The sequence below is a fragment of the Oncorhynchus nerka genome, linkage group LG6 (genome assembly GCF_034236695.1).
Source record: "Oncorhynchus nerka isolate Pitt River linkage group LG6, Oner_Uvic_2.0, whole genome shotgun sequence".
Taxonomy (NCBI): domain Eukaryota; kingdom Metazoa; phylum Chordata; class Actinopteri; order Salmoniformes; family Salmonidae; genus Oncorhynchus; species Oncorhynchus nerka.
In genome coordinates this window covers 50,462-78,099 of record NC_088401.1, presented here as the reverse complement: position 1 = coordinate 78,099, position 27,638 = coordinate 50,462, and the positions used below count along the sequence as shown (strand labels likewise).

The window sequence follows — 27,638 nt, the reverse complement described above, 5'->3', positions numbered from 1 at the left end:
AGTAAAAATTCGCTGTCTTAGGTCAGTTAAGATCACCACTTTATTTTAAGAATGTGAAATGTCAGAATAATAGTAGAGAAAATGATTTATTTCTGCTTTAATTTCTTTCATCACATTCCAAGTGGGTCAGAAGTTTACATACACTCAATTAGTATTTGGTAGCATTGCCTTTAAATAGTTTAACTTAGGTCAAACATTTCGGGTAGCCTTCCACAAGCTTCCCACAATAATTTGGGTGAATTTTGGCCCATTCCTCCTGACAGAGCTGATGTAACTGAGTCAGGTTTGTAGGCCTCCTTACTCGCACACGCTTTTTCAGTTCTGCCCACAAATTTTCTATTTTCATTTTGCCACAACTTTGGAAGTATGCTTGGAGTCATTGTCCATTTGGAAGACCCATTTGCAACCAAGCTTTAACTTCCTGACCGATGTCTTGAGATGTTGCTTCAATATATCCACAATTTTCTGTCCTCATGATGCCATCTATTTTGTGAAGTGCACCAGACCCTCCTGTAGCAAAGCACCCCCACAACATGATGCTGCCACCCCTGTGCTTCACGGTTGGGATGGTGTTCTTCGGCTTGCAAACCTCTCCCTTTTTCCTCCAAACATAATGATGGTCATTATGGCCAAACAGTTCTATTTTTGTTTCATCAGACCAGAGGACATTTCTCCAAAAAGTATGATCTTTGTCCCCATGTGCAGTTGCAAACTGTAGTCTGGCTTTTTTATGGTGTTTTGGAGCAGTGGCTTCTTCCTTGTTGAGTGGCCTTTCAGGTTATGTCGATATAGGACTCAGTGGCTAAAGATAATTTTGTACCCGTTTCCTCCAGCATCTTCACAAGGTCCTTTGCTGTTGTTCTGGGATTGATGTGAACTTTTCACACCAAAGTACGTTCATCTCTAGGAGACAGAACGCGTCTCCTTCCTGAGCGGTATGACGGCTGCGTGGTCCCATGATGTTTATACTTGTGTACTATTGTTTGTACAGATGAACGTGGTACCTTCAGGGGTTTGGAAATTGCTCCCAAGGATGAACCAGACTTTTTTTGAACCAGAGTTTTTTTTCTGAGGACTTGGCTGATTTCTTGATTTTCTCCTGATGTCAAGCAAAGAGGCACTGAGTTTGAAGGTAGGCCTTGAAATACATCCACAGGTACACCTCCAATTGATTCAAATTATGTCAATTAGCCTATCAGAAGCTTCTAAAGCCATGACATCCTTTTCTGGAATTTTCCAACTGTTTAAAGTCACAGTCAATTTAGTGTATGTAAACTTCTGACCCACTGTTATTGTGATAAATCAAATCAAATTTTATTTGTCACATACACATGGTTAGCAGATGTTAATGCGAGTGTAGCGAAATGCTTGTGCTTCTAGTTCCGACAATGCAGTAATAACCAACAAGTAATCTAGCTAACAATTCCAAAACTACTACCTTATAGACACAAGTGTAAGGGGATAAGAATATGTACATAAAGATATATGAGTGAGTGATGGTACAGAGCGGCATAGGCAAGATACAGTAGATGGTATTGAGTGCAGTATATACATATGAGATGAGTATGTAAACAAAGTGGCATAGTTAAAGTGGCTAGTGATACATGTATTACATAAAGATGCAGTAGATGATATAGAGTACAGTATATACATATACATATGAGATGAATAATGTAGGGTATGTAAACATTATATTAGGTAGCATTGTTTAAAGTGGCTAGTGATATATTTTACATCATTTCCCATCAATTCCCATTATTAAAGTGGCTGGAGTTGAGTCAGTGTGTTGGCAGCAGCCACTCAATGTCAGTGGTGGCTGTTTAACAGTCTGATGGCCTTGAGATAGAAGTTGTTTTTCAGTCTCTCGGTCCCAGATTTGATGCACCTGTACTGACCTCGCCTTCTGGATGATAGCGGGGTGAACAGGCAGTGGTTCGGGTGGTTGATGTCCTTGATGATCTTTATGGCCTTCCTGTGACATCGGGTGGTGTAGGTGTCCTGGAGGGCAGGTAGTTTGCCCCCGGTGATGTGTTGTGCAGACCTCAATCCCCTCTGGAGAGCCTTATGGTTGTGGGCGGAGCAGTTGCCGTACCAGGCGGTGATACAGCCCGACAGGATGCTCTCGATTGTGCATCTGTAGAAGTTTGTGAGTGCTTTTGGTGACAAGCCGAATTTCTTCAGCCTCCTGAGGTTGAAGAGGCGCTGCTGCGCCTTCTTCACGATGCTGTCTGTGTGGGTGGACCAATTCAGTTTGTCTGTGATGTGTACGCCGAGGAACTTAAAACTTACTACCCTCTCCACTACTGTTCCATCAATGTGGATAGGGGGGTGTTCCCTCTGCTGTTTCCTGAGGTCCACAATCATCTTCTTAGTTTTGTTGACGTTGAGTGTGAGGTTATTTTCCTGACACCACACTCCGAGGGCCCTCACCTCCTCCCTGTAGGCCGTCTCGTCGCTGTTGGTAATCAAGCCTACCACTGTTGTGTCGTCTACAAACTTGATGATTGAGTTGGAGGCGTGCGTGGCCACGAAGTCGTGGGTGAACAGGGAGTACAGGAGAGGGCTCAGAACGCACCCTTGTGGGGCCCCAGTGTTGAGGATCAGCAGGGTGGAAATGTTGTTGCCTACCCTCACCACCTGGGGGCGGCCCGTCAGGAAGTCCAGTACCTAGTTGCACAGGGCGGGGTCGAGACCCAGGGTCTCGAGCTTGATGACGAGCTTGGAGGGCACTATGGTGTTAAATGCTGAGCTGTAGTCGATGAACAGCATTCTCACATAGGTATTCCTCTTGTCCAGATGGGTTAGGGCAGTGTGCAGTGTGGTTGAGATTGCATCGTCTGTGGACCTATTTGGGCGGTAAGCAAATTGGAGTGGGTCTAGGGTGACAGGTAGGGTGGAGGTGATATGGTCCTTGACTAGTCTCTCAAAGCACTTCATGATGACGGAAGTGAGTGCTACGGGGCGGTAGTCGTTTAGCTCAGTTACCTTAGCTTTCTTGGGAACAGGAACAATGGTGGCCGTCTTGAAGCATGTGGGAACAACAGACTGGGATAGGGATTGATTGAATATGTTCGTAAACACACCAGCCAGCTGGTCTGCGCATGCTCTGAGGGCGCGGCTGGGGATGCCGTCTGGGCCTGCAGCCTTGCGAGGGTTGACACGTTTAAATGTTTTCCTCACGTCGGCTGCAGTGAAGGAGAGTCCGCATGTTTTAGTTGCGGGCCGTGTCAGTGGCACTGTATTGTCCTCAAAGCAGGCAAAAAAATTATTTAGTCTGCCTGGGAGCAAGACATCCTGGTCCGTGACTGGGCTGGTTTTCTTTTTGTAATCCGTGATTGACTGTAGACCCTGCCACATACCTCTTGTGTCTGAGCCGTTGAATTGAGATTCTACTTTGTCTCTATACTGACGCTTAGCTTGTTTGATTGCCTTGCGGAGGGAATAGTTACACTGTTTGTATTCGGTCATGTTTCCGGTCACCTTGCCCTGATTAAAAGCAGTGGTTCGGGCTTTCAGTTTCACGCGAATGCTGCCATCAATCCACGGTTTCTGGTTTGGGAATGTTTTAATCGTTGCTATGGGAATGACATCTTCAACGCACGTTCTAATGAACTCGCTCACCGAATCAGCGTATTCGTCAATGTTGTTGTCTGACGCAATACGAAACATATCCCAGTCCACGTGATGGAAGCAGTCTTGGAGTGTGGAATCAGATTGGTCGGACCAGCGTTGAACAGACCTCAGCGCGGGAGCGTCTTGTTTTAGTTGCTGTCTGTAGGCAGGGATCAACAAAATGGAGTCGTGGTCAGCTTTTCCGAAAGGAGGGCGGGGCAGGGCCTTATATGCGTCGCGGAAGTTAGAATAGCAATGATCCAAGGTTTTTCCAGCCCTGGTTGCGCAATCGATATGCTGATAAAATTTAGGGAGTCTTGTTTTCAGAATAGCCTTGTTAAAATCCCCAGCTACAATGAATGCAGCCTCCGGATAAATGGATTCCAGTTTGCAAAGAGTCAAATAAAGTTTGTTCAGAGCCATCAATGTGTCTGCTTGGGGGGGGATATATACGGCTGTAATTATAATCGAAGAGAATTCTCTTGGTAGATAATGCGGTCGACATTTGATTGTGAGGAAATCTAAATCAGGTGAACAGAAGGACTTGAGTACCTGTATGTTGTTATGATCACACCACGTCACGTTAACCATGAAGCATACGCCCCCGCCCCTCTTCTTACCAGAAAGATGTTTGTTTCTGTCGGCGCGATGCGTGGAGAAACCAGCTGGCTGCACCGATTCCGATAGCGTCTCTCCAGTAAGCCATGTTTCCGTGAAGCAAAGAACGTTACAGTCTCTGATGTCCCTCTGGAATGCTACCCTTGCTCGGATTTCATCAACCTTGTTGTCAAGAGACTGGACATTCGTGAGAAGAATGCTAGGGAGTGATGTGCCCGTCTCCGGAGTCTGACCAGAAGACCGCTCCGTTTCCCCCTTTTACGAAGTCGTTTTGGGATCCATTCCGTTGTCCTGGGTGAAAGGCAGAACACAGGATCCGCTTCGCGAAAGTCATACTAAGATGACCTGGGGTACTAATGTAAGAAATAACACGTAAAAAACAAAAAACTGCATAGTTTCAAAAAACAAAAAACTGCATAGTTTCCTAGGAACGCGAAGCGAGGCGGCCATCTCTGTCGGCGCCGGAAGTCCACTGATACAGTGAATTATAAGTGAAATTATCTGTCTGTAAACAATTGTTGGAAAAACTCACTTCTGTCATGCACAAAGTAGATGTCCTAACCGACTTGCCAAAACTATAGTTTGTTAACAAGAAACTTGTGAAGTGGTTGAAAAATGAATTTTAATGACTCCAACCTAAGTGTATGTAAACTTCCGACTTCAACTGTATGGGTTAGGGTTAGGCTTAGGGGTAGGGGTTAGGGTTCTTTCTGTTCTGTTGTTACATGCTACTCGTGTTCCTTGTTTTGTTTCTTGTGTTTTTTTATTTTAAAAGTCACTCCCTGAACTTGCTTCCCGACTCCCAGAGCACACTGCTTGAAAATAAATCTATGGCAAGACTTGAATCTGAATCACAAAAAAAAAAAAGAAGAATTTATTTCACTTTGACATTACGATGTCACAGGAAGGCCATAAAGATCATCAAGGACATCAACCACCCGAACCACTGCCTGTTCACTCCGCTATCATCCAGAAGGCGAGGTCAGTACAGGTGCATCAAATCTGGGACCGAGAGACTGAATAAAATTGATGTAATCATCAATGTCAATGTCCTTATCCGGGATCGAGGCATTTAAGTCACATCTCTGTCAGAAACAAAATATCCGGGCTCGTGTCATGGATGCAGTTATCAAGACTTCAAAATTGGTTTGTTGATATGTAACAGCCCTCTGTGTGATTTGAAAACAGTTTTGTGAAATATACTTTTGTCTTCCGAAAAAAGGGATTAAATAGGTGTATATTTTTTAAATGTTTTATATATACAGTGCCTTGCGAAAGTATTCGGCCCCCTTGAACTTTGAGACCTTTTGCCACATTTCAGGCTTCAAACATAAAGATATAAAACTGTATTTTTTTGTGAAGAATCAACAACAAGTGGGACACAATCATGAAGTGGAACGACATTTATTGGATATTTCAAACTTTTTTAACAAATCAAAAACTGAAAAAATTGGGCGTGCAAAATTATTCAGCCCCTTTACTTTCAGTGCAGCAAACTCTCTCCAGAAGTTCAGTGAGGATCTCTGAATGATCCAATGTTGACCTAAATGACTAATGATGATAAATACAATCCACCTGTGTGTAATCAAGTCTCCATATAAATGCACCTGCAAAGTTCAAGGGGGCCGAATACTTTCGCAAGGCACTGTATATATACCCACTACCGGTCAAAAGTTTTACAACACCTGCTCATTCAAGAGTATTACATAAATGTTTTACTATTTACTTTGCTGGTGACACTGGTGACACTGTGTGTGGTTTATTTAGAATTCAAGGCACACTTAACCAGCATGGCTACCACAGGATTCTGCAGCGATACGCCATCCCATCTGGTTTGCTATTAGTGGGACTATCATTTGTTTTTCGACAGGACAATGACCCAAAACACAACTCCAGGCTGTGTAAGGGCAATTTGACCAAGAAGGAGAGTGATGGAGTGCTGCATCAGATGACATGGACTCCACAATCACCTCAAACCAATTTAGATGGTTTGGGATAACTTGGACCGAGATTGGAGGAAAAGCAGCAAACAAGTGCTCAGCATATGTGGGAACTCCTTCAAGACTGTTGGAAAAGCATTCCCCTTGAAGCTGGTTGAGAGAATTCCAGGGGTCTGCAAAGCTGTCATCAAGGCGAAGGATGGTTACTTAGACAAATCTGAAATCAAAAATATATTTAGATTTGTTTAACTTCACTAGGGTAGGGGGCAGAATTCGGAATTTTGGATGAAAAGCATGCCCAAATTAAACTGCTTGCTACTCAGGCCCAGAAGATAGGATATGCATATAATTAGTAGATGTGGATAGAAAACAATCTAAAACTGTTAAAATAATGTCTGTGAGTATAACAGAACTGATTTGGCAGGTGAAAACCCAAGGAAAATCCAATTATTTTGAAAGGCTGTTTTTCCATTGAAAGCCTATCCACCATACAAAGACTTAGGACCCAGCTCTGTGCTTCCTCTACATGTGGCCAGTCTTTAGGACTTGTTTCAGGCTTTTACTCTGAAAAATGATACAGCACTTTCAATCAGTGGCCAGTGGAAATTTCCATTCATCAGCCACGCGTCTGATCAGGAACGCGCCTTTCTTGTTTCTCCTTTCCTATTGATGAAGCTTTTGTCCGGTTAAAATATTATTGATTATGACAAAAACAACCAGGGGATTGATTTTAAACATCGTTTGGCATCGTTTCTACTAACTTTAATTGTACTTAAAAAAAACTTTTAGTCTGGACTTAGTGCACTCGCCTTAAGCATTCCGATTACTGGGCAAAACCCGCCAATGTAAACTGAAATTTTGGGATATAAATATGAACTTTATCCATCACGACTGGTCTGCCGATGTAATTGTCTGATGTGGTTTCAACAGGCTTTTCCGTTGCGATGTCACTGAAGACCCATCTGCTATCCCCGGCCCGCTAGCTTTCTGAATGCCGTGTCTCCCGCTTGCCCAGCATAGTAGCGACTACTGAACGGCTCCCTGACTTATTGCTGCCCTATGCAGCTACACAGCTGATGCCTGCTGGACTGTTCACTAACGCAGCACCTCTTTTTGTTTATATGTCGGCCCCAGCCTCCAACTCAGGTCCTGTATGTACCTAACTGACCCTCTCTTCCCATTCATCGCCATTTACCCGTTGTTGGCTTAGCTCTCCTGATCAACACCTGTGATTGCTTTATGCCTCTCTCTAATGTCAATATGCCTACTCTGATGCTGTCTCGGTTAGTACTTATTGTTTTATTTCCCTGTAGAGCCCCCAGTCCCGCTCAACATGCCTTAGATAGCTCTTTTGTCCCCCCCAATACAAATGCGGAGACCTCACTTAACTGGTGACGAAACCTCTCTCATCGTCACTCAACGCCTAGGTTTACCTCCACTGTACTCACATCTTACCATACCATTGCCTGTATATTATGCCCTGAATCTATTCTACCACTCCCAGAAATCTGCTCATTTTACTCTCTGTCCTCACTAGACGAACAGTTCTTACAGCCTTTAGCCGTACCCTTATCCTACTCCTTCTCTGTTCCTCTGGTGAGTTTAACCCAGGCCCTGTAGCCCCCAGTTCCACTCCTAGCTATACTTCCGGCACCGACAGAGATGGCCGCCTCGCTTCGCGTTCCTAGGAAACTATGCCGTTTAAAAAAAAAAAATGTACGTGTTATTTCTTACATTGGTACCCCAGGTCATCTTAGGTTTCATTAAATACAGTCGAGAAGAACTACTGAACATAAGAGCAGCGTCAACTCACCATCAGTACGACCAAGAATATGACTTTCCCGAAGCGGATCCTGTGTTCTGCCTTTCACCCAGGACAACGGAATGGATCCCAGCCGGCGACCCAAAACAACGACTTCGTAAAAGAGGGAAACGAAGCGGTCTTCTGGTCAGACTCCGGAGACGGGCACATCGTGCACCACTCCCTAGCATACTTCTCGCCAATGACCAGTCTCTTAACAACAAGGCTGATGAAATCCGAGCAAGGGTAGCATTCCAGAGGGACATCAGGGACTGTAACGTTCTTTGCTTCACGGAAACATGGCTCACTGGAGAGACGCTATCGGAGTCGGTGCAGCCAGCTGGTTTCCTCACGCATCGCGCCGACAGAAACAATCTTTCTGGTAACAATCTTTCTGGTAAGAAGAGGGGCGGGGGCGTATGCCTTATGGTTAACGAGACGTGGTGTGATCATAACAACATACAGGTACTCAAGTCCTTCTGTTCACCTGATTTAGAATTCCTCACAATCAAATGTCGACCGCATTATCTACCAAGAGAATTCTATTCGATTATAATTACAGCCGTATATATTCCCCCCCAAGCAGACATATCGATGGCTCTGAACAAACTTTATTTGACTCTTTGCAAACTGGAATCCATTTATCCGGAGGCTGCATTCATTGTAGCTGGGGATTTTAACAAGGCTAATCTGAAAACAAGACTCCCTAAATTGTATCAGCATATCGATTGCGCAACCAGGGCTGGTAAAACCTTGGATCATTGCTATTCTAACTTCCGCGATGCATATAAGGCCCTCCCCCGCTCTCCTTTCGTAAAAGCTGACCACGACTCCATTTTGTTGCTCCCTGCCTACAGACAAAAGCTAAAACAAGAAGCTCCCGCGCTGAGGTCTGTTCAACGCTGGTCCGACCAATCTGATTCCACGCTCCAAGACTGCTTCCATCACGTGGACTTGGATATGTTTCGTATTGCGTCAGACAACAACATTGACGAATACGCTGATTCGGTGAGCGAGTTCATTAGAACGTGCGCTGAAGATGTCGTTACCATAGCAACGATTAAAACATTCCCAAACCAGAAACCTTGGATTAATGGCAGCATTCGCGTGAAACTGAAAGCGTGAACCACTGCTTTTAATCAGGGCAAGGTGACCGGAAACATGATCGAATACAAACAGTTGGGTTGGAGCGAGCGGTCGCATCCGCACTCGGTCCGCAGGTAGTATTACATTTCATTACATTTCATTATAGTACAACGGTTTGATTTGTCTAATCTTAGCAATTTCTTCTTAGCTAGCTACATAGCCGTCTTTGTATCATAGATAATTGCGTAATTATCGTATTTCGTCGTCCTAACGCAGTCTACACTGCTATCTGCCCTGCAGCTAGCCAGCTAGCTAACGTCCACCGTCTACCGATTAGCAGCACAACTATTACACTCAACTGAACGACTTGATTAGTGTAGTGTTAGCTAGCTACATAGTTGTCTTTGCTGTCTTCGTATCCAAGATAATTGTGTAGTTTAGAGTGTGTAGTTTTAGAGTGATTATCTTAATTTACCGAGGTTAGCTAGCCAGCTATTTGTCGTCCTTAACGTAGGAGACACTGCTAGCTAGCCAACAGCTAGCCAACGTCTACCGAACAGAACTTCCACACTCAACAACCCGGTCGCATTTCGCTTCGCTCCACAGGTAGTATCACATTTTTCATTTCATTTCATTACAGTACAATGGCTTGATTTGTTTGATCGTAGCTAGCTACATAGCTAGCTACATAGCCGTCTTTGTATCAAAGATAATTGTGTAGTCTAGAGCGATTTCCTAGGTTAGTTAGCCAGCTATTGTCGTTCTTTTAACGCAACGTAACGTAATCAACACTGCCCCGAATAGCAGCACAGTAGAAACTATTACACTCAACGGAACGACTTGATTAGTGTAGTGTCAACAACGCAGCCACTGCCAGCTAGCCTACATAGTCAACAACGCAGCCTCTGCCAGCTAGCCTACTTCAGCAGTACTGTATCATTTTAATCATTTTAGTCAATAAGATTCTTGCTACGTAAGCTTAACTTTCTGAACACTCGAGACGTGTAGTCCACTTGTCATTCCAATCTCCTTTGCATTAGCGTAGCCTCTTGTGTAGCCTGTCAACTATGTGTCTGTCTATCCCTGTTCTCTCCTCTCTGCACAGACCATACAAACGCTCCACACCGCGTGGCCGCGGCCACCTAATCTGGTGGTCCCAGCGCGCACGACCCACGTGGAGTTCCAGGTCTCCGGTAGCCTCTGGAACTGCCGATCTGCGGCCAACAAGGCAGAGTTCATCTCGGCCTATGCCTCCCCTCCAGTCCCTCGACTTCTTGGCACTGACGGAAACATGGATCACCACAGACAACACTGCTACTCCTACTGCTCTCTCTTCGTCTGCCCACGTGTTCTCGCACACCCGAGAGCTTCTGGTCAGCGGGGTGGTGGCACCGGGATCCTCATCTCTCCCAAGTGGTCATTCTCTCTTTCTCCCCTTACCCATCTGTCTATCGCCTCCTTTGAATTCCATGCTGTCACAGTTACCAGCCCTTTCAAGCTTAACATCCTTATCATTTATCGCCCTCCAGGTTCCTCGGAGAGTTCATCAATGAGCTTGATGCCTTGATAAGCTCCTTTCCTGAGGACGGCTCACCTCTCACAGTTCTGGGCGACTTTAACCTCCCCACGTCTACCTTTGACTCATTCCTCTCTGCCTCCTTCTTTCCACTCCTCTCCTCTTTTGACCTCACCCTCTCACCTTCCCCCTACTCACAAGGCAGGAAATACGCTCGACCTCATCTTTACTAGATGCTGTTCTTCCACTAACCTCATTGCAACTCCCCTCCAAGTCTCCGACCACTACCTTGTATCCTTTTCCCTCTCGCTCTCATCCAACACTTCCCACACTGCCCCTACTCGGATGGTATCGCGCCGTCCCAACCTTCGCTCTCTCTCCCCGCTACTCTCTCCTCTTCCATCCTATCATCTCTTCCCTCTGCTCAAACCTTCTCCAACCTATCTCCTGATTCTGCCTCCTCAACCCTCCTCTCCTCCCTTTCTGCATCCTTTGACTCTCTATGTCCCCTATCCTCCAGGCCGGCTCGGTCCTCCCCTCCCGCTCCGTGGCTCGACGACTCATTGCGAGCTCACAGAACAGGGCTCCGGGCAGCCGAGCGGAAATGGAGGAAAACTCGCCTCCCTGCGGACCTGGCATCCTTTCACTCCCTCCTCTCTACATTTTCCTCTTCTGTCTCTGCTGCTAAAGCCACTTTCTACCACTCTAAATTCCAAGCATCTGCCTCTAACCCTAGGAAGCTCTTTGCCACCTTCTCCTCCCTCCTGAATCCTCCTCCCCCTCCCCCTCCTCCCTCTCTGCAGATGACTTCGTCAACCATTTTGAAAAGAAGGTCGACGACATCCGATCCTCGTTTGCTAAGTCAAACGACACCGCTGGTTCTGCTCACACTGCCCTACCCTGTGCTCTGACCTCTTTCTCCCCTCTCTCTCCAGATGAAATCTCGCGTCTTGTGACAGCCGGCCGCCCAACAACCTGCCCGCTTGACCCTATCCCCTCCTCTCTTCTCCAGACCATTTCCGGAGACCTTCTCCCTTACCTCACCTCGCTCATCAACTCATCCCTGACCGCTGGCTACGTCCCTTCCGTCTTCAAGAGAGCGAGAGTTGCACCCCTTCTGAAAAAACCTACACTCGATCCCTCCGATGTCAACAACTACAAACCAGTATCCCTTCTTTCTTTTCTCTCCAAAACTCTTGAACGTGCCGTCCTTGGCCAGCTCTCCCGCTATCTCTCTCAGAATGACCTTCTTGATCCATATCAGTCAGGTTTCAAGACTAGTCATTCAACTGAGACTGCTCTTCTCTGTATCACGGAGGCGCTCCGCACTGCTAAAGCTAACTCTCTCTCCTCTGCTCTCATCCTTCTAGACCTATCGGCTGCCTTCGATACTGTGAACCATCTGATCCTCCTCTCCACCCTCTCCGAGTTGGGCATCTCCGGCGCGGCCCACGCTTGGATTGCGTCCTACCTGACAGGTCGCTCCTACCAGGTGGCGTGGCGAGAATCCGTCTCCACACCACGTGCTCTCACCACTGGTGTCCCCCAGGGCTCTGTTCTAGGCCCTGTCCTATTCTCGCTATACACCAAGTCACTTGGCTCTGTCATAACCTCACATGGTCTCTCCTATCATTGCTATGCAGACGACACACAATTAATCTTCTCCTTTCCCCCTTCTGATGACCAGGTGGCGAATCGCATCTCTGCATGTCTGGCAGACATATCAGTGTGGATGACGGATCACCACCTCAAGCTGAACCTCGGCAAGACGGAGCTGCTCTTCCTCCCGGGGAAGGACTGCCCGTTCCATGATCTCGCCATCACGGTTGACAACTCCATTGTGTCCTCCTCCCAGAGCGCTAAGAACCTTGGCGTGATCCTGGACAACACCCTGTCGTTCTCAACTAACATCAAGGCGGTGGCCCGTTCCTGTAGGTTCATGCTCTACAACATCCGCAGAGTACGACCCTGCCTCACACAGGAAGCGGCGCAGGTCCTAATCCAGGCACTCGTCATCTCCCGTCTGGATTACTGCAACTCGCTGTTGGCTGGGCTCCCTGCCTGTGCCATTAAACCCCTACAACTCATCCAGAACGCCGCAGCCCGTCTGGTGTTCAACCTTCCCAAGTTCTCTCACGTCATCCCGCTCCTCCGCTCTCTCCACTGGCTTCCAAGACCATGGTGCTTGCCTACGGAGCTGTGAGGGGAACGGCACCTCAGTACCTCCAGGCTCTGATCAGGCCCTACACCCAAACAAGGGCACTGCGTTCATCCACCTCTGGCCTGCTCGCCTCCCTACCACTGAGGAAGTACAGTTCCCGCTCAGCCCAGTCAAAACTGTTCGCTGCTCTGGCCCCCCAATGGTGGAACAAACTCCCTCACGACGCCAGGACAGCGGAGTCAATCACCACCTTCCGGAGACACCTGAAACCCCACCTCTTTAAGGAATACCTAGGATAGGATAAAGTAATCCTTCTCACCCCCCCCCCCCCCCCCCCCCCCCCCTTAAAAGACTTAGATGCACTACTGTTCCACTGGATGTCATAAGGTGAAAGCACCAATTTGTAAGTCGCTCTGGATAAGAGCGTCTGCTAAATGACTTAAATGTAATGTAATGTAATGAGAGGTTACAATGGAGAAGGAACACATGGCTTAGTTAGGGAGCTGCTGGAGTAGAGGGCGGCTACCTGCCAAATCGTAAGACATTATCTGAAGTTCTGCTTCAAACAGTTTGTCTATAAAGACCTTTAAATCAACTGTTACCAGATTTAACAGGGTTGGTTAGGTTTCCACTTGCCTCTAAAGGTGTGTTTAGTGTTCAAGCATTCTTATTGGTGGGTTCAATGACAATAGGGCGTGTTGTGATTGGCCCCACTTGCAGATAGGGGGAGATCGCGAACGTCAGGTCTCCCCAGTATGAAAATGTGAATACTGGTTTCTATTTTCTATTTTACAAGTTTGCTGTACATGACTGATTTATATGTGTGTGGGTATATGGTACCTGTTAGGGATTGAGGGGCTTTCTGGAATGTGCTTTGGTATATGATTGCTGTATATGACTGTGTTAGCTAGCATACACCGACATAATGGTCACATAAGCCCATTGCTAACATAGTTGTTTTCGTGCTACAGACTTTACCATCGTCAGCCATCAACATCCTTAAGCCCTGCACAACTAAGGTTTCCTGTTTAACTACAGATGATAAATCAAGCTCAACTGGGACCACTGGCTGGGGTGATTTATTTGAACAAAACACAACGCAAGGAGAGTACAATTAACATCTGTTACACAAACACACAGCACCGTTCATATTTCATAAGACTTGCAGTTTATATGTACATTTTTCAACCGTCTATAAATAAAGCGGATGAGGATAGACGAGGATGTGTGATGATGTCAGCTGCTCAAGTCCTTTGTGGTTCTCTACATGACCGCAGTATCTCCTGAAGCCTACACTGCTCCCATGTCCCATTTCTCTGTCTCTACCTCTCTCTCTCACTCTCTCTACCTCCCTCTCTCTCTCTCTAACCCTCTCTCTACCTCTCTCTCTCTCTCTGCCTCTACCTCTCTCTCTGCCCCTCTCTCTCTCTCTGCCTCTACCTCTCTCTCTCTCTCTCTCTACCCCTCTCTCTTTCTACCTCCCTCTCTCTCTCACTCTCTCTACCTCCCTCTCTCTCTCTCTACCCCTCTCTCTCTATCCCTCTCTCTTTCTACCTCCCTCCCTCTCTCTCTCACTCTCTCTACCTCCCTCTCTCTCTCTCTACCACTCTCTCTCTACCTCTCTCTCTCTCTGCCTCTACCTCTCTCTCTCTCTGCCCCTCTGGTTCCTCTCTAGGTTTCTTCCTAGGTTTTGGCCTTTCTAGGGAGTTTTTCCTAGCCACCGTGCTTTTACACCTGCATTGTTTGCTGTTTGGGGTTTTAGGCTGGGTTTCTGTACAGCACTTTGAGATATCAGCTGATGTACGAAGGGCTATATAAATAAATTTGATTTGATTTGACCCCTCTCTCTCTCTCTCTCTCTCTACCTCCCTCTCTCTCTCTACCCCTCTCTCTCTACCTCTCTCTCTCTGCCTCTACCTCTCTCTCTCTGCCTCTACCTCTCTCTCTCTCTCTGCCCCTCTCTCTCTCTACCCCTCTCTCTTTCTACCTCCCTCTCTCTCTCTACCTCCCTCTCTCTCTCTCTCTCTTCCTCCCTCTCTCTCTCTACCTCTCTCTCTCTGCCTCTACCTCTCTCTCTCTGCCTCTACCTCTCTCTCTCTCTCTCTGCCCCTCTCTCTCTCTCTACCCCTCTCTCTTTCTACCTCCCTCTCTCTCTCTACCTCCCTCTATCTCTCTCTACCCCTCTCTCTCTACCTCTCTCTCTCTCTACCGCTCTCTCTCTCTCTGCCCCTCTCTCTACCCCTCTCTCTTTCTACCTCCCCTCTCTCTCTCTCTCTCTACCTCCCTCTCTCTCTCTCTACCTCTCTCTATCTACCTCCCTCTCTCTCTCTCTACCCCTCTCTCTCTGCCTCTACCTCTCTCTCTCTCTCTGCCTCTACCTCTCTCTCTCTCTCTCTGCCCCTCTCTCTCTCTCTCTACCCCTCTCTCTTTCTACCTCCCCCTCTCTCTCTCTCTCTCTCTCTCTCTCTCTCTCTCTCTACCTCCATCTCTCTCTCTACCCCTCTCTCTCTACCTCTCTCTCTACCTCTACCTCTCTCTCTCTACCTCCCTCTCTCTCTCCATACCCCTCTCTCTCTACCTCTACCTCTCTTTACCTCCCTCTCTCGATCTACCCGCTCTCTCTCTACATCCCTCTCTCTCTCTACCTCTCTCTCTTTACCTCTACCCCTCTCTCTCTCTCTACCTCTCTCTCTCTCTCTCTACCCCTCTCTCTCTCTACCTCTCTCTTACTGTCTATCTCTTTCTCTCTACCTCTCTCTCTCTACCCTTCTCTCTCTCTCAATTCAATTCAATTCGCTTTATTGGCATCACGTAACAATGTACATATTGCCAAAGCATATTTTGGATATTTACAATATAAAAAAAATGAGAAACAAATTGTCAACGGGACAACAGTAACAACAATAACCAAGGGTCAAAATAACCATACATTCAACAATAGCAATAAGCATAACAGTAGAGGACATGTGCAGGTTGATTGGTCTGTCAGACACTGTCCCTCATCTTATAGCAGGCATAACAATAAGAATACAGTAGAGGACATGTGCAGGTTGATTGGTCTGTCAGACACTGTCCCTCATCTTATGGCAGGCAGCAGTGTAGTGCGCTGCCAACCCACAGCTCTCTGCGTCCTCCCCCAACAGGACGGGTAGCCTATCCTCATCAGAGAGCTCCTTGAAACTTTCAAATTTGGGAAAATGACACTCTCTAATTGTTTTATATTTTTGCATCTCCGTCTCAGGTTCTGCTGTTGTTCTGCTGTGGTCCAGTGGTTGCACAGCCTTTCCTCTACAGGGAGCCAGGTTCTGCTGTGGTCCAGTGGTTGCACAGCCTTTCCTCTACAGGGAGCCAGGTTCTGCTGTGGTCCAGTGGTTGCACAGCCTTTCCTCTACAGGGAGCCAGGTTCTGCTGTGGTCCAGTGGTTGCACAGCCTTTCCTCTACAGGGAGCCAGGTTCTGCTGTGGTCCAGTGGTTGCACAGCCTTTCCTCTACAGGGAGCCAGGTTCTGCTGTGGTCCAGTGGTTGCACAGCCTTTCCTCTACAGGGAGCCAGGTTCTGCTGTGGTCCAGTGGTTGCACAGCCTTTCCTCTACAGGGAGCCAGGTTCTGCTGTGGTCCAGTGGTTGCACAGCCTTTCCTCTACAGGGAGCCAGGTTCTGCTGTGGTCCAGTGGTTGCACAGCCTTTCCTCTACAGGGAGCCAGGTTCTGCTGTGGTGCAGTGGTTGCCCAGCCTTTCCTCTACAGGGAGACAGGTTCTGCTGTGGTTGTACAGCCTTTCCTCTACAGGGAGCCAGGTTCTGATGTTGGGCAGTGGTTGCACAGCCTTTCCTCTACAGGGAGCCAGGTTCTGCTGTTGTGCTGTGGTTACACAGCCTTTCCTCTACAGGGAGCCAGGTTCTGCTGTGGTCCAGTGGTTACACAGCCTTTCCTCTACAGGGAGCCAGGTTCTGCTGTGGTCCAGTGGTTACACAGCCTTTCCTCTACAGGGAGCCAGGTTCTGCTGTTGTGCTGTGGTTGCACAGCCTTTCCTCTACAGGGAGCCAGGTTTTCCTGTGTCTACCCTTCTCAAAGGCAAGGCTGTGCACACTAAGTCTGTACTTTGTCAAGGTATTTCTAAGGTTTTGATCAGTAACCACGGTCAAACATTTAGCCACGGTGTACTGTCGATTTAGGGCCAGATAGCACTGCATTTTGCTTTGTGTTTGTGCTTGTGTTTCCCAATAAGCAATATAGTTTTGTTTTGACTGTGTTGTAATTTGGTTTAACCTGATTTATTGGATGTTCTGGTCCTGAGGCTTCAGTGCGTTAGTAGAACAGGTTTGTGAACTCAGCCCCAGGACCAGCTGGATGAGGGGACTGAGGCTTCAGTGTGTTAGTAGAACAGGTTAGTGAACTCAGCCCCGGGACCAGCTGGATGAGGGGACTCTTTTCTTTGCTCAGCTCTTGGCATTGCAGGGCTTGGTAATGATATGAGAGGGGGTCACTGTATTTTAGACGTTTCCTAAACTTAATTGCTCTTTTTTGAGTTTTTATTATTAGTGGATATTGGCCTAATTCTGCCCTGCATGCAGTGTTTGTAGTTTTCCTCTGGACATGTAGGAGAATCTTACAGAACTCTGCATGCAGGGTTTCAATGGGGTGTTTGTCCCATTTGATGAAATCTTGTTTTGCAAGTGGACCCCACACCTCTCTGCTATATAGTGGACCCCACACCTCTCTGCTATATAGTGGACCCCACACCTCTCTGCCATATAGTGGACCCCACACCTCTCTGCTATATAGTGGACCCCACACCTCTCTGCCATATAGTGGACCCCACACCTCTCTGCTATATAGTGGACCCCACACCTCTCTGCTATATAGTGGACCCCACACCTCTCTGCCATAAAGTGGACCCCACACCTCTCTGCTATATAGTGGACCCCACACCTCTCTGCCATATAGTGGACCCCACACCTCTCTGCCATATAGTGGACCCCACACCTCACTGCCACAAAGTGGACCCCACACCTCTCTGCTATATAGTGGACCCCACACCTCTCTGCCATATAGTGGACCCCACACCTCTCTGCCATATAGTGGACCCCACACCTCACTGCCACAAAGTGGACCCCACACCTCTCTGCCATATAGTGGACCCCACACCTCTCTGCTATATAGTGGACCCCACACCTCTCTGCTATATAGTGGACCCCACACCTCTCTGCCATATAGTGGACCCCACACCTCACTGCCACAAAGTGGACCCCACACCTCACTGCTATATAGTGGACCCCACACCTCTCTGCCATATAGTGGACCCCACACCTCTCTGCTATATAGTGGACCCCACACCTCTCTGCTATATAGTGGACCCCACACCTCACTGCCATATAGTGGACCCCACACCTCTCTGCCATATAGTGGACCCCACACCTCTCTGCTATATAGTGGACCCCACACCTCACTGCTATATAGTGGACCCCACACCTCTCTGCTATATAGTGGACCCATATAGTGGACCCCACACCTCTCTGCTATATAGTGGACCCCACACCTCACTGCCACAAAGTGGACCCCACACCTCACTGCCACAAAGTGGACCCCACACCTCACTGCCACAAAGTGGACCCCACACCTCACTGCTATATAGTGGACCCCACACCTCTCTGCCATATAGTGGACCCCACACCTCTCTGCCATATAGTGGACCCCACACCTCTCTGCCATATAGTGGACCCCACACCTCTCTGCCATATAGTGGACCCCACACCTCTCTGCCATATAGTGGACCCCACACCTCTCTGCTATATAGTGGACCCCACACCTCTCTGCCATAAAGTGGACCCCACACCTCTCTGCTATATAGTGGACCCCACACCTCTCTGCCATATAGTGGACCCCACACCTCTCTGCCATATAGTGGACCCCACACCTCACTGCCACAAAGTGGACCCCACACCTCTCTGCTATATAGTGGACCCCACACCTCTCTGCCATATAGTGGACCCCACACCTCTCTGCCATATAGTGGACCCCACACCTCACTGCTACAAAGTGGACCCCACACCTCTCTGCCATATAGTGGACCCCACACCTCTCTGCTATATAGTGGACCCCACACCTCTCTGCTATATAGTGGACCCCACACCTCTCTGCCATATAGTGGACCCCACACCTCACTGCCACAAAGTGGACCCCACACCTCACTGCTATATAGTGGACCCCACACCTCTCTGCCATATAGTGGACCCCACACCTCTCTGCTATATAGTGGACCCCACACCTCTCTGCCATATAGTGGACCCCACACCTCACTGCCATATAGTGGACCCCACACCTCTCTGCCATATAGTGGACCCCACACCTCTCTGCTATATAGTGGACCCCACAACTCACTGCTATATAGTGGACCCCACACCTCTCTGCTATATAGTGGACCCCACACCTCACTGCCACAAAGTGGACCCCACACCTCACTGCCACAAAGTGGACCCCACACCTCACTGCCACAAATTGGACCCCACACCTCACTGCCACAAAGTGGACCCCACACCTCACTGCCACAAAGTGGACCCCACACCTCACTGCTATATAGTGGACCCCACACCTCTCTGCCATATAGTGGACCCCACACCTCTCTGCTATATAGTGGACCCCACACCTCTCTGCTATATAGTGGACCCCACACCTCACTGCCATATAGTGGAACCCACACCTCTCTGCCATATAGTGGACCCCACACCTCTCTGCTATATAGTGGACCCCACACCTCTCTGCTATATAGTGGACCCCACACCTCTCTGCTATAAAGTGGACCCCACACCTCTCTGCCATATAGTGGACCCCACACCTCTCTGCTATATAGTGGACCCCACACCTCTCTGCTATATAGTGGACCCCACACCTCTCTGCCATATAGTGGACCCCACACCTCTCTGCTATATAGTGGATCCCACACCTCTCTGCCATATAGTGGACCCCACACCTCTCTGCTATATAGTGGACCCCACACCTCTCTGCCATATAGTGGACCCCACACCTCTCTGCCATATAGTGGACCCCACACCTCTCTGCCATATAGTGGACGCCACACCTCTCTGCTATATAGTGGACCCCACACCTCTCTGCTATATAGTGGACCCCACACCTCTCTGCCATATAGCGGACCCCACACCTCTCTGCTATATAGTGGACCCCACACCTCTCTGCCATATAGTGGACCCCACACCTCTCTGCCATAAAGTGGACCCCACACCTCTCTGCTATATAGTGGACCCCACACCTCTCTGCTATATAGTGGACCCCACACCTCTCTGCCATATAGTGGACCCCACACCTCTCTGCTATATAGTGGACCCCACACCTCACTGCCATATAGTGGACCCCACACCTCTCTGCTATATAGTGGACCCCACACCTCTCTGCCATATAGTGGACCCCACACCTCTCTGCTATATAGTGGACCCCACACCTCTCTGCCATATAGTGGACCCCACACCTCTCTGCCATATAGTGGACCCCACACCTCTCTGCCATATAGTCAATTTGTAAGTCGCTCTGGATAAGAGCGTCTGCTAAATGACTTAAATGTAAATGTAAATGTAGTGGACCCCACACCTCACTGCCATATAGTGGACCCCACACCTCTCCGCTATATAGTGGACCCCACACCTCTCTGCCATAAAGTGGACCCCACAACTCTCTGCTATATAGTGGACCCCACACCTCTCTGCTATATAGTGGACCCCACACCTCATTTGCTATATAGTGGACCCATATAGTGGACCCCACACCTCTCTGCTATATAGTGGACCCCACACCTCTCTGCTATATAGTGGACCCCACACCTCTCTGCCATATAGTGGACCCCACACCTCTCTGCCATATAGTGGACCCCACACCTCTCTGCTATATCGTGGACCCCACACCTCTCTGCCATATAGTGGACCCCACACCTCACTGCCATATAGTGGACCCCACACCTCTCTGCTATAAAGTGGACCCCACACCTCTCTGCCATATAGTGGACCCCACACCTCTCTGCCATATAGTGGACCCCACACCTCACTGCCATATAGTGGACCCCACACCTCTCTGCTATAAAGTGGATCCCTCTCTGCTATATAGTGGACCCCACACCTCTCTGCCATATAGTGGACCCCACACCTCTCTGCTATATAGTGGACCCCACACCTCTCTGCCATATAGTGGACCCCACACCTCTCTGCTATATAGTGGACCCCACACCTCTCTGCCATATAGTGGACCCCACACCTCTCTGCTATATAGTGGACCCCACACCTCTCTGCTATATAGTGGACCCCACACCTCTCTGCTATATAGTGGACCCCACACCTCTCTGCCATATAGTGGACCCCACACCTCTCTGCTATATAGTGGACCCCACACCTCTCTGCTATATAGTGGACCCCACACCTCTCTGCTATATAGTGGACCCATATAGTGGACCCCACACCTCACTGCCATATAGTGGACCCATAAAGTGGACCCCACACCTCACTGCCATATAGTGGACCCATATAGTGGACCCCACACCTCACTGCCATATAGTGGACCCCACACCTCTCTGCCATATAGTGGACCCATATAGTGGACCCATATAGTGGACCCCACACCTCACTGCCATATAGTGGACCCATATAGTGGACCCCACACCTCACTGCCATATAGTGGACCCCACACCTCTCTGCCATATAGTGGACCCATATAGTGGACCCATATAGTGGACCCCACACCTCTCTGCTATATAGTGGACCCCACACCTCTCTGCTATATAGTGGACCCCACACCTCACTGCCATATAGTGGACCCCACACCTCTCTGCCATATAGTGGACCCCACACCTCACTGCCATATAGTGGACCCCACACCTCTCTGCTATATAGTGGACCCCACACCTCTCTGCTATATAGTGGACCCCACACCTCTCTGCTATATAGTGGACCCCACACCTCTCTGCTATATAGTGGACCCCACACCTCTCTGCTATATAGTGGACCCCACACCTCTCTGCTATATAGTGGACCCCTCTCTGCCATATAGTGGACCCCACACCTCTCTGCTATATAGTGGACCCCACACCTCACTGCCATATAGTGGACCCCACACCTCTCTGCCATATAGTGGACCCATATAGTGGACCCATATAGTGGACCCCACACCTCTCTGCTATATAGTGGACCCCACACCTCTCTGCTATATAGTGGACCCCACACCTCACTGCCATATAGTGGACCCCACACCTCTCTGCCATATAGTGGACCCCACACCTCACTGCCATATAGTGGACCCCACACCTCTCTGCTATATAGTGGACCCCACACCTCTCTGCTATATAGTGGACCCCACACCTCTCTGCTATATAGTGGACCCCACACCTCTCTGCTATATAGTGGACCCCACACCTCTCTGCTATATAGTGGACCCCACACCTCTCTGCTATATAGTGGACCCCACACCTCTCTGCTATATAGTGGACCCCTCTCTGCCATATAGTGGACCCCACACCTCTCTGCTATATAGTGGACCCCACACCTCTCTGCCATAAAGTGCAATTGGTTCAATGACATATTCAATTAGTCTTAATGGTGTAGAATGCCCTGCGTGCTTTCTGTCTCAGCTCATTCTCTCTCTCTCTCTCTCTCTCTCTCTCTCTCTGTCTCAGCTCATTCTCTCTCTCTCTCTCTCTCTCTCTCTCTCTCTCTGTCTCAGCTCATTCTCTCTCTCTCTCTCTCTCTCTCTGTCTCAGCTCATTCTCTCTCTCTCTCTCTCTCTCTCTGTCTCAGCTCATTCTCTCTCTCTCTCTCTCTCTCTGTCTCAGCTCATTCTCTCTCTCTCTCTCTCTCTCTCTCTCTCTCTGTCTCTCTCTCTCTCTCTCTCTCTCTCTCTCTCTCTCACTGTCTCAGCTCATTCTCTCTCTCTCTCTCTCTCTCTCTCTGTCTCAGCTCATTCTCTCTCTCTCTCTCTCTCTCTCTCTCTCTCTCTCTCTCTCTCTCTCTCTCTCTTACTGTCTCTCTCTCTCTCTCTCTCTCACTGTTTCAGCTCATTCTCTCTCTCTCTCTCTCTCTCTCTCTCTCTCTCTCTCTGTCTCAGCTCATTCTCTCTCTCTCTCTCTCTCTCTCTCTCTCTCTCTCTCTCTCTCTCTCTCTCTTACTGTCTCTCTCTCCCTACCCTTCTCTCTTACTGTCAATTCAATTTCAATTTAAGGGGCTTTATTGGCAACGTTGGAAACATGTTTAAATTGCCAAAGCAAGTGAAAAAGAAAAGAAACAAAAGTGAAATAAACAACATGAAATGAACAGCCAACATTAAACTCACACAAGTTCCAAAAGTATTAAGACATTTCAAAGTGTATTGATGTGCAAAAGGGAAAATAAATAAATATGGGATGTATTTACAATGGCGTTTGTTCTTCACTGGTTGCCCTTTTCTGGTGGCAAAAGGCCACAAATCTTGATGCTGTGACGGCACTGTTGTATTTCACCCAATAGATATGGGAGTTTATCAAAATTGGATTTGATTTTGAATTCTTTGTGGCTCTGTGTAACATATGTGTCTCTAATATGGTCATTTGGCAGGAGGTTAAGAAGTGCAGCTCAGTTTCCATCTCATCTTGTAGGGAGTGTGCACATAGCCTGTCTTCTCTTGAGAGCCAGGTTTGTCTACAGCTGCCTTTCTCAATAGCAAGGCTATGCTCACTGAGTCTGTACATAGTCAAAGACTTCCTTAAATTTGGGTCAGTCACAGTGGTCAGGTATTCTGCCACTGTGTACTCTCTGTTTAGGGCAAAATAGCATTCTAGTTTGCTCTGTTTTTTTGTTAATTCTTTCCAATATGTCAAGTAATTATCTTTTTGTTTTCTCATGATTTGGTTGGGTTTAATTGTGTTTCTGTCCTGGGGCTCTGTGGGGTGTGTTTGTGTTTGTGAACAGAGCCCCAGGACCAGCTTGCTTAGGGGACTCTTCTCCAGGTTCATCTCTCTGTAGGTGATGGCTTTGTTATTGAAGGTTTGGGAATCGCTTCCTCTTGGGTGGTTGTAGAATTGAACGTCTCTTTCAGGATTTTGATAATTAGCGACCTAATTCTGCTCTGCATGCATTATTTGGTGTTCGACGTTGTACACAGAGGATGTTTATGCAGAATTCTTCTGCAGAGTCTCAATTTGGTGTTTGCTTCATTTAGTGAATTCTTGGTTGGTGAGCGGACCCCAGACCTCACAACCATAAAGGGCAATGGGTTCTATAACTGATTCAAGTATTTTTAGCCAGATCCTAATTGGTATGTCAAATTTTATGTTCCTTTTGATGGCATAGAATGCCCTTCTTGCCTTGTCTCTCAGATCGTTCACAGCTTTGTGGAAGTTGTTTAAGCCGGGGTGTGTATAGTTTTTTTGTGTGCTCTCGGGCAACGGTGTCTAGATGGAATTTGTTGTCCTGGCAACTGGACCTTTTTTGGAACACCATTATTTTTGTCTTACTGAGATTTACTGTCAGGGCCCAGGTCTGACAGAATCTGTACAGAAGATCTAGGTGCTGCTGTAGACCCTCCTTGGTTGGTGACAGAAGCACCAGATCATCACAAAACAGTAGAGATTTGACTTTAGATTCTAGTAGGGTGAGGCCGGGTGCTGCAGACTGTTCTAGCGTCCTCGCCAATTCGTTGATGTATACCTTCAGCTAGCTCCTATTGTTCCCTCTCCCTGACTTTCATCTACCTCCTTTTGTTCTCTCTCCCTGACCTTCAGCTAGCTCATATTGTTCTCTCTCCCTGACCTTCAGCTAGCTTCTATTGTTCCCTCTCCCTGACTTTCATCTAGCTCATTTTGTTCTCTCTCCCTGACCTTCAGCTAGCTCCTATTGTTCTCTCTCACTGACCTTCAGCTAGCTCCTATTGTTCCCTCTCCCTGACCTTCAGCTAGCTCCTATTGTTCCCTCTCCCTGGTCTTCAGCTAGCGAGGTATGTTCCCTCTCCCTGTACTTCAGCTAGCAAGGTATGTTCCGTCTCCCTGACCTTCAGCTAGCTCCTATTGTTCCCTCTCCCTGACCTTCAGCTAGCTCCTATTGTTCCCTCTCCCTGAACTTCAGCTAGCTCCTATTGTTTTCTCTCCCTGACCTTCAGCTAGCTCCTATTGTTCTCTCTCCCTGTACTTCAGCTAGCTACTATTGTTCCCTCTCCCTGATCTTCAGCTAGCTCCTATTGTTCCCTCTCCCTGACCTTCAGCTAGCTCCTATTGTTCCCTCTCCCTGTACTTCAGCTAGCTCCTATTGTTCTCTCTCCCTGACCTTCAGCTAGCAAGGTATGTTCCCTCTCCCTGACCTTCAGCTATCTCCTATTGTTCCCTCTCCCTGACCTTCAGCTAGCTCCTATTGTGCCCTCTCCCTGACCTTCAGCTAGCTCCTATTGTTCCCTCTCCCTGTACTTCAGCTAGCTCCTATTGTTCTCTCTACCTGACCTTCAGCTAGCGAGGTATGTTCCCTCTCCCTGTACTTCAGCTAGTTCCTATTGTTCTCTCTCCCTGACCTTCAGCTAGCGAGGTATGTTCCCTCTCCCTGACCTTCAGCTAGCTCCTATTGTTCTCTCTCCCTGACCATCAGCTAGCGAGGTATTTTCCCTCTCCCTGACCTTCAGCTAGCGAGGTATGTTCCCTCTCCCTTACCTTCAGCTAGCGAGGTATGTTCCCTCTCCCTGACCTTCAGCTAGCGAGGTATGTTCCCTCTCCCTGACCTTCAGCTAGCGAGGTATGTTCCCTCTCCTGACCTTCAGCTAGCGAGGTATGTTCCCTCTCCCTGACCTTCAGCTAGCGAGGTATGTTCCCTCTCCCTGACCTTCAGCTAGCGAGGTATGTTCCCTCTCCTGACCTTCAGCTAGCGAGGTATGTTCCCTCTCCCTGACCTTCAGCTAGCGAGGTATGTTCCCTCTCCCTGACCTTCAGCTAGCGAGGTATGTTCCCTCTCCCTGACCTTCAGCTAGCGAGGTATGTTCCCTCTCCCTGACCTTCAGCTAGCGAGGTATGTTCCCTCTCCCTGACCTTCAGCTAGCGAGGTATGTTCCCTCTCCCTGACCTTCAGCTAGCGAGGTATGTTCCCTCTCCCTGACCTTCAGCTAGCGAGGTATGTTCCCTCTCCCTGACCTTCAGCTAGCGAGGTATGTTCCCTCTCCCTGACCTTCAGCTAGCGAGGTATGTTCCCTCTCCCTGACCTTCAGCTAGCGAGGTATGTTCCCTCTCCCTGACCTTCAGCTAGCGAGGTATGTTCCCTCCCCCTGGCCTTCAGCTAGCGAGGTATGTTCCCTCCCCCTGGCCTTCAGCTAGCGAGGTATGTTCCCTCTCCCTGACCTTCAGCTAGCGAGGTATGTTCCCTCTCCCTGACCTTCAGCTAGCGAGGTATGTTCCCTCTCCCTGACCTTCAGCTAGCGAGGTATGTTCCCTCTCCCTGACCTTCAGCTAGCGAGGTATGTTCCCTCTCCCTGACCTTCAGCTAGCGAGGTATGTTCCCTCTCCCTGACCTTCAGCTAGCGAGGTATGTTCCCTCTCCCTGACCTTCAGCTAGCGAGGTATGTTCCCTCTCCCTGACCTTCAGCTAGCGAGGTATGTTCCCTCTCCCTGACCTTCAGCTAGCTCCTATTGTTCTCTCTCCCTGACCATCAGCTAGCGAGGTATTTTCCCTCTCCCTGACCTTCAGCTAGCGAGGTATGTTCCCTCTCCCTGACCTTCAGCTAGCGAGGTATGTTCCCTCTCCCTGACCTTCAGCTAGCGAGGTATGTTCCCTCTCCCTGACCTTCAGCTAGCGAGGTATGTTCCCTCTCCCTGACCTTCAGCTAGCGAGGTATGTTCCCTCTCCCTGACCTTCAGCTAGTGAGGTATGTTCCCTCTCCCTGACCTTCAGCTAGCGAGGTATGTTCCCTCTCCCTGACCTTCAGCTAGCGAGGTATGTTCCTCTCCCTGACCTTCAGCTAGCGAGGTATGTTCCCTCTCCTGACCTTCAGCTAGCGAGGTATGTTCCCTCTCCCTGACCTTCAGCTAGCGAGGTATGTTCCCTCTCCCTGACCTTCAGCTAGCGAGGTATGTTCCCTCTCCCTGACCTTCAGCTAGCGAGGTATGTTCCCTCTCCCTGACCTTCAGCTAGCGAGGTATGTTCCCTCTCCCTGACCTTCAGCTAGCGAGGTATGTTCCCTCTCCCTGACCTTCAGCTAGCTCCTATTGTTCTCTCTCCCTGACCATCAGCTAGCGAGGTATTTTCCCTCTCCCTGACCTTCAGCTAGCGAGGTATGTTCCCTCTCCCTGACCTTCAGCTAGCGAGGTATGTTCCCTCCCCCTGACCTTCAGCTAGCGAGGTATGTTGTCCTTGGCTCCACTATTTTTCAATATAAAAACGTGGTAATGTTACACAATGCTGTATATTCTGGATTCTATATTCTGGATTCTATATTCTGGATTCTATATTCTGGATTCTATATTCTGTGTTCTATATTCTGTGTTCTATATTCTGTGTAATCTGTATATTCTGGATTCTATATTCTGTGTTCTATATTCTCTGTAATCTGTATATTCTGTATTCTATATTCTGTGTTCTATATTCTCTGTAATCTGTATATTCTGTATTCTGTGTTCTATATTCTGTGTTCTCTGTAATCTGTATATTCTGTATTCTATATTCTGTGTTCTCTGTAGTCTGTATATTCTGTATTCTATATTATGTGTTCTATATTCTCTGTAATCTGTATATTCTGTATTCTATATTCTGTATTCTATATTCTGTGTTCTATATTCTCTGTAATCTGTATATTCTGTATTCTGTATTCTATATTCTGTGTTCTATATTCTCTGTAATCTGTATATTCTGTATTCTATATTCTGTGTTCTATATTCTCTGTAATCTGTATATTCTGTATTCTATATTCTGT

At 48.2% G+C, this 27,638-nt stretch overlaps 1 protein-coding gene across 1 annotated transcript in view; it reads right to left on the bottom strand.

Annotated features, from left to right (window-relative positions):
- The window catches only part of vipr1b (vasoactive intestinal peptide receptor 1b), a 233,418-nt gene that overhangs the window by 191,342 nt on the left and 14,438 nt on the right, over nucleotides 1-27,638 (bottom strand). The window lies entirely within an intron of this gene.